At 48.1% G+C, this 12,086-nt stretch overlaps 1 pseudogene; it reads right to left on the bottom strand.

Moving 5' to 3' along the window:
- Positions 1-6,992: 6,992 nt before the first annotated feature.
- Positions 6,993-10,809, bottom strand: LOC127491597 (adenosylhomocysteinase-like; annotated as a pseudogene).
- Positions 10,810-12,086: the final 1,277 nt, after the last annotated feature.

Genomic DNA, 12,086 nt, shown 5'->3' with positions numbered 1-12,086 from the left:
GACAGCGTGCTCCCTGGGAGATCCAGCCAGAGGGAGCCGGCAGGCGGCCCTGAGAGTGCAAACTGGCCTCCGCACTGTGACAGGACAGGGAGCCCAGACACCCAGCCACGGTGCGAGGCCAGTATCCAGGGAGGACCTCCAGCTCTCGGGCATTCTTCCCTATTTTGGTGTCACTGTTTTCTCTGGAAAGGGGGCCAATGCTATGTTCTCCTACTGCTTAGGGGAAAAGCTCATACCCAGGCATACTAACTTGCGTTTACCAATCCAGGAGATCTGACCTCAGTGAAAACCCATAGCTCCAGCCTTAGCTTCTCATGGGATTTTTCCTAAGTATCCAGGTCACTTTGCAGACAGAAGCAAGTGATTGAAAGCGTGGGTTCTGGGGTCAGGCCCTCAGTTGGACTCTGGCCTCATCACTCACAGTGCCCTCCACACTGACCTTATGCAAGCACCCTAACATGTCCAGGCCTCAGTTTTCTCATCTATAAAATGGGGATAATAGCATCTATTCATAAGGACTTTATGAAGATTGAGGTCATTCACAAAAAGGCAGCTGGCACATACAGTAAGGACCAACTTTTTTTTTTTTTTTGGACAGGCAGAGTTAGTGAGAGAGAGAGACAGAAAGGTCAGTCTTCCTTCCGTTGGTTCCCTCCCCAAATGGCCGCTATGGCCAGAGCGATGCCAATCTGAAGCCAGGAGCCAGGAACGAGGAGCTAGTATGAAAGAGATGACACTGGCAAAGCAGAAGTTTTAGAAAGCAAAGCAGCGTCCCACTGCTTCTGCAGACGGCTGAAGTCTCCCAACAGGGAACCTGCTGTGAGTGAATCAGTGAAATGTGGGAAACACCCGGGACTGGTGGAGCATCAGTGTATTTGTCTTAAAACCCACCACCAAGAATCCATGTAGCCGGAAATGTCTTCTAACCTGTTTGGGATTTTTTTTTTTTGGCAGTTTTGAATTGTGACATGAATTTAAATATTTTATAACGGTTGTTAAAACACACAAAAGTAAAACGCATGAGGAGCACTGAAGCCAGTTTGCCAATCTGTTTCTATCAAAGCCTCATCACCTCTCAATGAATGTAATTCTCAAAACAAGAAAATTACACCCTTCCTGCCACTGCAGCACTACGCCTTCATGTGGAGCCACCGAGGACCGCGACGTCCTTATCCACGTCCCATCACATCAGGGCACGCGTGCACAGTTCTTTCCACACAGCCTCGGCCACCGCAGCAAGCTCGGCCGGCCCCAGACAGCTGTGGATACCGCCACTGCCCGAGACATCCGAGGCTGACTGCGCCTGCGCCAACTGGAGCAGTCAGGGCAGGTTCGGGGGTGGCCCAAGGCTCCCCAGCTGGAACTCAGTGACAGGGAAGGCAGCGAAAAGGCACAGCCCCCAGGGATTACCCTCAACTGCAAACGTGCAGAACAGCAGAGAGAGAAGCGACTGGGATAGGCCAGTTCTTAAGAAAGAGACCCAGTCCTGCAGTGGGCTTCCCTCTGAAGACGACTCAGGGCTTCCCCAGCCAGCGGGCTCTGCGACCGTGCTGTTTCTTAAGGCACAATTTCCTGCCGCTTCATTATCGGAACTTTCAGGGTCCTAATTGGCAGTTTTCTTTACTAAAAAGAGCTGTCAGATGATGGCTTTTTTTTTTTTTTCTAACTTGGATGGGGCCACTACGAATGTTTCCCAGGTTTAATACAAGACTCAGATTCATGTTTAAGAAGGTAAAATGTTTCAGATTTGAGTAGTCCCACTGCACAAAGAATATTCAAATAGCTTCAGAGGGGGCTCTCTCCCCTCCCTGGAATCACCCTGTGCCTCACTGTGGTAGTCAGAACCATGTCCCTCTCCTTCCCGACACCCCCCCCAACACACACACACAGATGTCTACATCCTAACCCCCAGAACTTGTGATCTCCTTTACATGGTAAAAGGGATTTTGTAGATGCAGTTGAAGATTTCAGGATGGGGAACTTATTCTGGGTTATCCAAGCAGGCACAATGCAATCACCCGGGTCCTTACAAGTGAGAGAGGGAGGCAGGAGCACCAGAGTTGGGAACGTGGTGATGGTAGCAGAGGCCAGCGTCCTGCCATTTCTGGCTTTGAAGATGGACGGAGGAAGCACAAGCTGAAGGATGCAGGGAGCCTCTCGTGTTGCTGTGGATTCATTCTCAGAGGAGGAACGTGGTGGGGGCAGGAGGCACGGAGTCACCACACAGACCCCCAGACCCCAGGAGTCGGGTGAAAGCAGACCAGAGGCGAGCAGCCCGCAGACTCGTTTATTTCAGTTGGTACAGCAGCTTAAATAGCCAAGGCAGCCAATCTGGTCAAGGGGCGGTCTATGCCCTAACCAATCACAGCCTGTTGTCAGGCAGTATCCGAAGCCATCCAATCACAGCCTATTGCCAGGCAGGCTCCATTGTCATGTGGGTTTGGAAGCCATTCCTGAGTAACCCACGCTGGCTTGCCAGCGGCCATCTTGGCATGGCCTTCTCATTCCACCACACTCTAGGAGATGAAAAGCACAAGGAAACAGCATGGCTTGAGCTTCTAGCAGGAACACAGTCCTGCCAGTGTTCTCAGTCTAAGCCAGTGAGGGAGCCACCTGCTGACTTCCGGCCTCCAGGAGTGGAAGATAATGTGAGGATACTTCAAATAGTTTGTAAAAAGTGAAGTTGAAAGAGAAAGTTTATTTTGGGGCAAAAACCACTGAAATTCATGCAAAATGGAAAACACCCAAAAGTACCTGGGAAAAAAATTGTGTTTTATGAAAAGCTATGCATGGATTTCAAAAAACTTGCATCAAAATAAGCTTTATCTCCTATTTTCCACAAACTTCCTGGAGTTCCCTCATAGATTTGTATTGTTTTAAGCCACTAAATGTGGGGTTCTCCCTTACCAAGGCAACAAGGAACTGATCCATTCATGCTCCCCTTCTTTGCCACTTCAAGTTCACCTCCCTCCAAACTGACACTGCAGTCTGCCGTTGTTGAAGTATCATTTCTTCCAGGAAGTCTTCCTGTCTTACTCCTTATCCATCTTCTCTGTTAAAAGATAAGACTTCTCTCTCAGCTCTGACCACTGTCAGCACATGTATCACAGTGCCCTCTGATTGCCTGTTGTTGGTCTGTCTCCCCCAAACAGCTACCTTCTGTAGGGCAAGAACTACAGTTGGGTGTTTCTGTAAGCCCTGCTCTCAGCACCCTGCCTAGTGCCACACAGACCCTCAGAAGTACTTCTTAGAGGAATAAATGGTATGTCAGAAAACTCTGAACATTGACTTTCTAGCGAGAATGATTCTCATCTTCACCTTAAGTTGTGAGCATGTATTGAATGGGTGAAGAAGCGAGAAGTACTTGGAATCAAAGCACATTCGCACACAAATCCTATCGAAGAACAATAGTACTGTGCTGTTGCTCATTCCACTGGCCACATTAGACTCCCTATGTTTCCCTGAGGCCAGGATATCAGCTTCCCTCTCTGCAGTCCTCTCTAAGGCTATTCCTGGCCTAACCCAGATTTGTCGAATGTTAACTTCGTTCAAATAACCTTGTCTTAGGTTACTCGTACACAGCAGTGCCAGAAAAGGTTGCCTGTATCATTTAAGGAACTTGAAATTTTATCTATATTAATAAAAGAAGGAAGTTATCAAAGCAATGCAGCTAGTTTTCTGAAGGAGAGGAGGAAAATGCCTCACCGAGGGATATAAAATTCTGGAGGGAGCAGAAGCAAGCTTTTACAAGACGATTTGAGATAATGTCAAGTACAAGAACAAAAGAACATAAACTAAGGCTCAGGAAGGGTCAGACCCTCAAGGAATTTAGGCAGAATTTCTTTAGACATAAAGAAGGGAGTTTATAGACTAAAACTCACAGGGTTGAAATGAAGGGAAGACTGTTGTAAATATATCTGAAGCTGTTAGACCAAAATTGTTCCCCGAGTTATACTCAAATCATAGATCATGGCTTCTAATTCTTCAGAGCAGAGCAACTTGAGTTGAGTAATGGGCTCTCCTCTGGTGGTGTCATTTTTATCTTCTCTTTAACTTCCTTCAAATTAGTTCTTTAGTCACCTGGCAGGGCCTTAAGGGGATGTAATCCAGGAGACCCTTCCCCTGAAGGTCACCACGCAATGCAGAGATGCCAAGATGCCACTGCATGCCCCAGGAGGAGAGGGAAGACTGGAATTCAGAGCTGTTACACCCCAGAAATGCTGCGTTATTGAATTGGACCCTGGGTTTGTGGTTTGGATCTCAGAAGCAAGGCTGTGCTAATGAAATTCCCACTGATTCCAAAGACAACTGTTGTCATTTACCTACCACACACATAAACCCTTTGCTGCAAACAATGCTGCTTATTGTCTGTGCCATCTGCTTGACATTTAATCTCACAAATGGTTGGTTTGGTCAATGTGTGCATATATTCATTGGGGAAGACGTCATTCCTAGAAGGAAGCAAGACATGAGCTATAACTTTAGGATGGGGGAAAGTTGAGCCTGAGCAGAGAAGGTCAGAAGACAACAGTGGCGTAGGGAATCCAAGCATCCTTGACAGAAGATTGTGTAAGGCAGGTGGTGGCAGCCTTTTAAGAACAGGGCATATCCGCATTGGACTAGACCAGGTCAAAGTGACAAGTCCTTTGAGGGGACAGCCCACATCAAACAAAGCCCACTTAGGGCACCGGTTGGCATGGAAAGCAGTAGAATGGGTTGAGGTAGTGGAAGTCAGCACAAGGATCAAAGCAGTCAAAGAGTTTTCTTGTCTTTCTACTCTAGAAAATAAAGAGATTGGAACTTTTTAATTCACACTAAAAGAAATAATGTTATCCTATCAGATTGGCACAAGGCTTTAAAAAAAAAAACTATTGTTTTAGTCTGTCAGGGCTGCTATAACAACATACAATACAAGGGATAGCTTATAAGCAACAAAATTCATTTCTTACTAAAGACTTGGAAGTCCAAAACCAAGGCGCAGGTAAATTCAAGAGAGGGTCTATTTCTTGGTTCATGGGTGGCTCCACCTTGCTGTGCCCTCACACGGGGGAGGGAGGAAACTTGCTCCCCGGGTCTTTTTAGTAAGGGCCCTGCCCTCATGATCTCTCCTCCCGAAGGCTTCACCTGTCAGTACCATCACACTGGGGTGAAGATTGCAACACATGAATTTTTCTAAATATTGATTGATTGATTGAATTGAGAGGTAGAGTTACAGACAGAGAGAAGGAAGACAGAGAGAGGTCTTTCATGCACTGGTTCGCTCCCCAAATGGCCACAACGATTAGAGCTGAGACAAGCTAAGACAATCCAAAGCTAGAAGCCAGGAGCTTCTTCCAGGTTTCCCATGTAGGTGCAGAGGCCCAAGGACTTGGTGTGGCTATGCATTGGAACAAACTTTGTGAAAGGCAAGTTAACTTATTTAATTCAAAATCATTTGTTGAGTAGCTAATATTTACTAGGCATAGGGCTTTAGAAACATCTTGTCTTTTGCCTGGCCTCGTTTTCCCTGGGGTTCTTGCCTGCTTTCTGGCTTCCCCGAGGGTCCTATCACCCACTGCTCCCCACTGCCACAGTCTGAAAATTTGTGTCTACCTCAAAATCTACCTGTTGACATTCTCATCCTTGAAGTGATGGTGCTAGGTGAGGCTTTTGGGAGGTGATAGCTCATAAGGGCCAAACCCTCTTCAATGGGATTCATGCCTGTAAAATAATACCAGAGTGCTAGCTAGCCCCTCCCTCCAGGACTTGCCAAACACCAGATCTTCCAGTGCTTTAATCTTGGGTTGCCCAGCCTCTAGAACAATGAGACATAAGTACTTGTTAACTGTCAGCCACCCAGAATACAGCACTTAAAAAAAAAAAAGATTTATTTATTTGAAAGAGTTACAGAGAGAGATGGATAGATCTTCCATCCACTGGTTCACTCCCCAGATGGCTGCAGCAGCCAGGACTGGGCAGGCTGAAGCCAAGAGCTTCTTCCTGGTCTCGCACATGAGTAGCAGGGGCCCAAGTACTTTGGCCATCTTCTGCTGCTTTTTCCAGACCATTAGCAGGGAGCTGGACAGATGTGAAGCAGCTAGGGCATGGACCTGCACCCATCTGGGATGCTGGCATCACAGGAGGCGGCTTTTACCCTATACACCACAACCCCAGCCCTGGAGTATGGCGTTTTGTTACGGCAGCCCAAGCAAAGACACCAGCCCTCTCTAGTCAATGGCCCGGGAGGCAAATCCAATTCCTCCACCCTGTTTCCCTTTGGCAACCCGAAGCTCTGGGACCCTCTATGGGGGAGCTCAACCCAGTGCAGCAGCATCAACACAGGTTCACACTGAACAAATTCAACTACTTACCTTCAAGAAGGAAAATAAATGTGTTTCCATTTGATGTGAACCCTAAATACAATTTAAATATATACTTCACCCAAAAGCAGTAATTTATCCCACTGTTGTGAAAAACTGGTTGGATAGTATATATACACAAACTCATGTGTAGTCGAAGTTATTGGCAATGTAGAGATGATTTTGACTACATTGAGTAGGCCTCCGACTCACCGGCCTTGGAATCTGTGTCCCTAGCATGCTCCTCTAACTGAAGCTCAAACCAACTGAAGAAGAGTGAATGGTGGCTGGCACCGTGGCTCACTAGGCTAATCCTCCACCTAGCGGCGCCGGCACACCGGGTTCTAGTCCCGGCTGGGGCGCCGGATTCTGTCCCGGTTGCCCCTCTTCCAGGCCAGCTCTCTGCTGTGGCCAGGGAGTGCAGTGGAGGATGGCCCAAGTGCTTGGGCCCTGCACCCCATGGGAGACCAGGATAAGTACCTGGCTCCTGCCATCGGATCAGCGCGGTGTGCCGGCTGCAACGTGCCGGCCGCGGCGGCCATTGGAGGATGAACCAACGGCAAAAGGAAGACCTTTCTCTCTGTCTCTCTCTCTCTCACTGTCCACTCTGCAAAAAAAAAAAAAAAAAAAAAAAAAAAAGAGTGAATGGTGAATAATGTGCTTTGCACCCTGAGGTGTTTGCATTATACAAGAAGACATTCAGAGGAGTAATGTTTTTTCCAGGAAGAAAAGCACTGAGATATGTTATTTAAGGTAGTCGCAGTATTTAAGTGGGATGGGGCTGGGTTGGGGAAGGTTCAGTTCGCCAGCCTCCTCCTCAACAGTAGGCATTGAACTCTGTCTTGTGTAGACTTATTAGATGAACTGGGCTGGGCCAAAACGTGGCTCAGATGCCCTTTGATATTGCACATGCTTTTGGAATATTGTTATCACTGCACGGCTCAGCGAGTATATGCAACATTTATTAAGCTTGCAGTGTGAACCTAGCTGTGTAAGGACTTTCATTACAAAGTTGCTTCCAAAAGTTCACAGAAAATGATATAAAAATTGAAATCTATGCAGTTTTTTTTCCCACAATACACATTTTCCATGAAATTTTTTTAGGCACCAAGATTTTATGTACCCACCTCCCTGCTTTCTTCTAACACACTACACATTATATAAACAAATACTATGAGCCAAGATAACATCTTTTGGACCCAGGGCTGTGATAGAAACCATCCTCTCACAAAGTGATGGCAGATCTAGGCCTGCTCTCCGGTTTTTCTGGCCCCTCTCAACCTCTGGCTGTCTCTTAGAGGGGTTAGTTTAACCCCTGTAAAATGACTAACCTTGGTCAGTATCCTGGGGTTTACGAGAAGGCCCAGGCCTCAGCCAGGCTCTCAGAAACATTCAAGCGTCAGCAGGTCCCCTGATGGCGTGCCTCCTCTTCCACCAGGGGCTGGGAATGAGCGAACCTGTAAACCAAGTTCCTGGCTCCAACACTCTGGGCCAAGTGAAGGCCTAGCTGGTGCAGTGCATGGCATCGCTACAACTTCCTACCTAAAGCAGGACTGACTTAGCAGTTCTGAGACCCCTGGGCTCCCTGTGTTCGTGGTTCCCTATGGATGTCTCCTGTACCTCCATTACGACCAGGGCTTGGAGAGGGGCCTCTCAATTCCCTGTGCCACACCTGGAATACAAGGAATGCCAAGGGCAAAGACTGAGTGACAGGCCCCAGGGAGTCGAAAGGGGACATCGCTGACAAAGCAACTGCAAAGGTGGTGCCACTTGCTCTTGGAGAGGAGAGGTAGGGCCGGGGCATTGGAAGTGAAGGGTAGGGTTGGCTCTCAGTAGCCATAGTGATCAGGCTTGAGAAGGCCATCATGGGACACGCCCAGGTACCGGGCCTGCTTCTCGGTCAGCTTGGTCAGCTACACACTCAGCTTGCCCAGGTGGGCTTCAGCCACTGCCTCCTCCAGCTTCTTGGGCAGGAAGTGAACACCAACAGCGTACTCATCAGGGTGGGACCCCAGCTCCATGCCAGCACCTGGTCCGTGAAGGAGTTGCTCATGGGGAAGTGGGTCGGCCCATGGCCCAGCCCAGGCTGACCAGCCGGCCCTGGGCAAGCAGGAGACGGCAGCGCCTACTCTGCAGCCAATCGCAGTCCACAACATTCTCACTATGGACTATGAGCCACTTATGTCAGTCTCCACGTCCAAGTGTCTGATGTCACACGCAGTGTGCCACCCTTCATCTGCTACAAGTGCCGCCAGAGCAGGATATCCACACAGCCCCTGCTAGTGCCAAGATGTTGGCCCCCTACAGGCTCCATCCACGGTGGTCACCTCCTAGCCCTCCATGGCAACCTGCAATGCATCGATGGGGTCGATCTAGGTGACAATGACACAGGACCCCAGAACCCCTCAGTCCTTGCCCACGTCACCATAGCCTGCTCGCCCTCTACCACTGCCACCTTGCCTGCAATCATCACATTTGCAGCCTGTTTGATGCCATCTATGAAGGACTCCCAGCAGCCATAGAGGTTGTCAAACTTGCTCTTGGTGACAGTGTCACTGGCATTGGTGGCAGGCACCTGCGGGACCCCTCTGGCCATCATTGTGTAGAGGTTGTGGACCCTGGCCATGGTCTCCTCAGAGATGCCCCAGAGGCCCAACAGCAGCTGTGGGTATTTGGTGTGGACGAGGTCTGTAAGGTCACTGTCATCATCCAGGGTCATGTTGAGGGGCCTGGGCTGGAAGTCGAGGGCCTGTGCAGTGCACCAGTTACTCCTGTCTGTTACGTCCTTCCTGGGTACACTGGAATCCTGGGTAGAAAAGATATTGCAGCTGGACCACTGCACCTCAGCACGCAGGACAACAAGGGTCTCAATGAGAGCGGCAGTGTCCATGGTCACGTGCAGGTAGGCGGCGATGCAGGCGCCCTCCAGCGGAGTGGAGGTCGAGCACATCTCCCGCCTGCGCGTCAGGCCTGGCAGCTCGTTCTCGGCGATGTGCAGAGCCTTGCATCCCCACGCAGCCAGGCCACCGTCTGCCACTTTGTAGGGCAGTTTGTCAGACATTCTGGCGGTGCTGCTGCACACAGTGGTGAACACGGGCAAAGGTGGGGGGTGGGAAGATGGGGCTGGCTTGGAGCAGGGCTCAGGCATGGGACTGGCAGCGTGGGGCAGGGCTTTTTCCATGAATTTTTAAAGACTCTTGTACATTTAGATTTCAAAGTTCTTGCACCAAAATAAATTTATCTTTTAATGGCATTTTGCATGAAATTTCTGAAATCCTCTTGTATATGTTTCATTTGATCCTCGCAATTGCTCTGTGAGGTAGCTGCTGTAGCTGTTTTACAGATGAGGAAAACAGAGACGCAGAAAGCATTGAGCCGAGAAGCTGAGAAGGCAGACATACGCCCATGTCTTACAACCAAAGCTCCTAACGCCTTTCCTGTGGACCTTTGACCCCGTGGACACCCTTGTGATTTAGACTAGAAGTCATACTTACAAACACCTCTTTCTATCTCTCTACCATATAGCAATTGGAAAAGCACTTTCAGTTTTTTAAAATGATTTCCTTATTTGAAAGGCAGAAAGAGAGAAACAATTTTTCCATCCACTGGTTCACTCTCCAGATGGCCACTACAGCCAAGGATGCACCAGGTTCAAGCAGGAGTCAGGAAACACATTTGGGTCTCCTACATGAGTGCCAGGGCCCCAGCACTTGGGCCATCATCTTAAGCTTTCCCAGGCACATTAGCAGGAAGCCGAATTGAAAGCAGAGCAACCAGGACTCAAACCAGTGCTCTGATATGGGATGCCAGTGTCACAAGCAGCAGTTTAACCCACGGTGCCACTATGCCAGCCCCTGAAAAGCGCTTCTAGATATATTAGCTCATTTGGTTGTCTAAACTTCATGAGGCAGCAGGGCAAATATTATCACTTCGGTTTTATAAAGAAATTTGTAACCAGAGAAGTTAGAACTAGCTCAAGTCATGTGGTTGGGAAAAGATGGATAATTCTGTAGCTGGCAATGCTGCAACAGGAACTGGCACGTGGCAACACCACGTGAAGCAGGCTTAGAATCTACATCCACTTCCCTCGACAGCCACACCTGTGAAATAGCCATCACAAACGGATCTGCCTAAGCACCAAAGGCAGAGGTGGCTAACGGAGGCCAAGGTTAGTTTTTAGGCACCTACATGGTTCTCCTTAAGAAACTATTTCTGGCCTGTGCTGAACAGATTAGAACATTCCAAACTCATACCAAGACTCGAGTCAGGATCCAAATTGTCTTTTCAATTTCCATAATATTTTTCTTCTTTTTAAAATTGTCCAATTAAATGTGGGCCTGTTCCTATCTCTTTTGCAGAGACTTTCCAAAGTATGAAATTACATCAGGCAAAAATGTGTTTGTTCTCCAAACTGCAACATGCCTGCATACCTTCCCAATCTTAGATTTCTGCAGTCTGAGTTTGTAGAAGCTTTTTTTTTTTTTTTTTTTTTTTTTATTTTTTTTTTTTTGTAGAAGCTTTATTCGTGGTTAAGCAGAAATTGGATGGCACTGGGCTTGGAGATCCAAGAATATACAAATTCCATCATCTCCACAGGGGCCCCAAGACAGAAGACACAGAGGAGAAATCCTAAGAGTGAAACAGAATACCGCTTTCTTATTAGCCAGATGTGAATATCTAAGATGATTCCTATCTCCCATAAGCCACCGTGGACCATAGGGAAATCCCACTGGCTGCTACTCTGTATTTATGTTCCAAGAGCAACAGTGACAACCTTGGATCCCATCCCTGGAAAGGTTCCCTCTGCCGACCTGCCAATGTGAACCAAATTCTACCTTCAGAGACCTCAAAAACTGAAATTCAATACATAATGAGCATGAGATGTGGTCATCACGACGCCAACCACAGGCTCTGCCCTGCAAGGCCACTCCACACTGCCGGCTGCTACAGATGACAAGGCTATCGACAAAGGCGGCAGAGAGCAAAGAAACTTGTACCATAAGATGGGAGTGGGCACGAATGTCAAGTGCAATGTCAGGCCTTGGAGCGAGACCCCCAAACCTTGAGCACCTCAGGGCTGGATGTGCCAGTCCAAGATTTAAGCAGATGGAAAGCAACTCTCCTGTCCTTGGGAAGACAGATAAACATAATAAAAAGGAATGTGATGCCTGTTTTTTAAGATTCTCTTTGCAGTCACTCCTCAGCCATCTATTTCCTAAATGATACAGGAACTTAATGCTACAATAATTCAATGTGCAGGAAAACAGTCGGGCCTGTGTGACCAAGATGCAATAATTACAGGGTACACCACTGAGCTTTCAAGTTTTTTGTTTCAATGTTCCTTTTTTTAATATTTACTTTTTATTTATTTGAAAGGCAGAGTTACAGAGAGGCAGAGGCAGAGAGAGAAAGAGAAAGGGAGAGAGGTCTTCCACCTGCTGGTTCACTCCCCAAATGGCTGTAACAGCAGGAGCTGGGCCTATCTGAAGCCAAGAGCCAGGAGCCTCTTCTGGGTCTCCCATGAGGGTACAGGGACCCAAGGACTTGGGCCATCTTCTACTGCTTTTCCAGGCCATGGTAAAGAACTGGATTGGAAGTGCAACAGCCAGGACTCGAACCAGCACCCACATGGGATGCCAGCACTGAAGGTGGAAGTTTTACCCACTATGCCACAGTGCCAGCCCCTCAGTGTTATTTTGTGGTCACTCTTCCACAGAATTGGAGATTTTTCCAATCCCTATCTTGCTA

This window comes from Oryctolagus cuniculus, chromosome 3, assembly GCF_964237555.1.
Source record: "Oryctolagus cuniculus chromosome 3, mOryCun1.1, whole genome shotgun sequence".
In the NCBI taxonomy this organism is placed as follows: domain Eukaryota; kingdom Metazoa; phylum Chordata; class Mammalia; order Lagomorpha; family Leporidae; genus Oryctolagus; species Oryctolagus cuniculus.
Note: the sequence above shows the minus strand (reverse complement) of the source record. Positions and strands in the feature narration are given on the sequence as shown.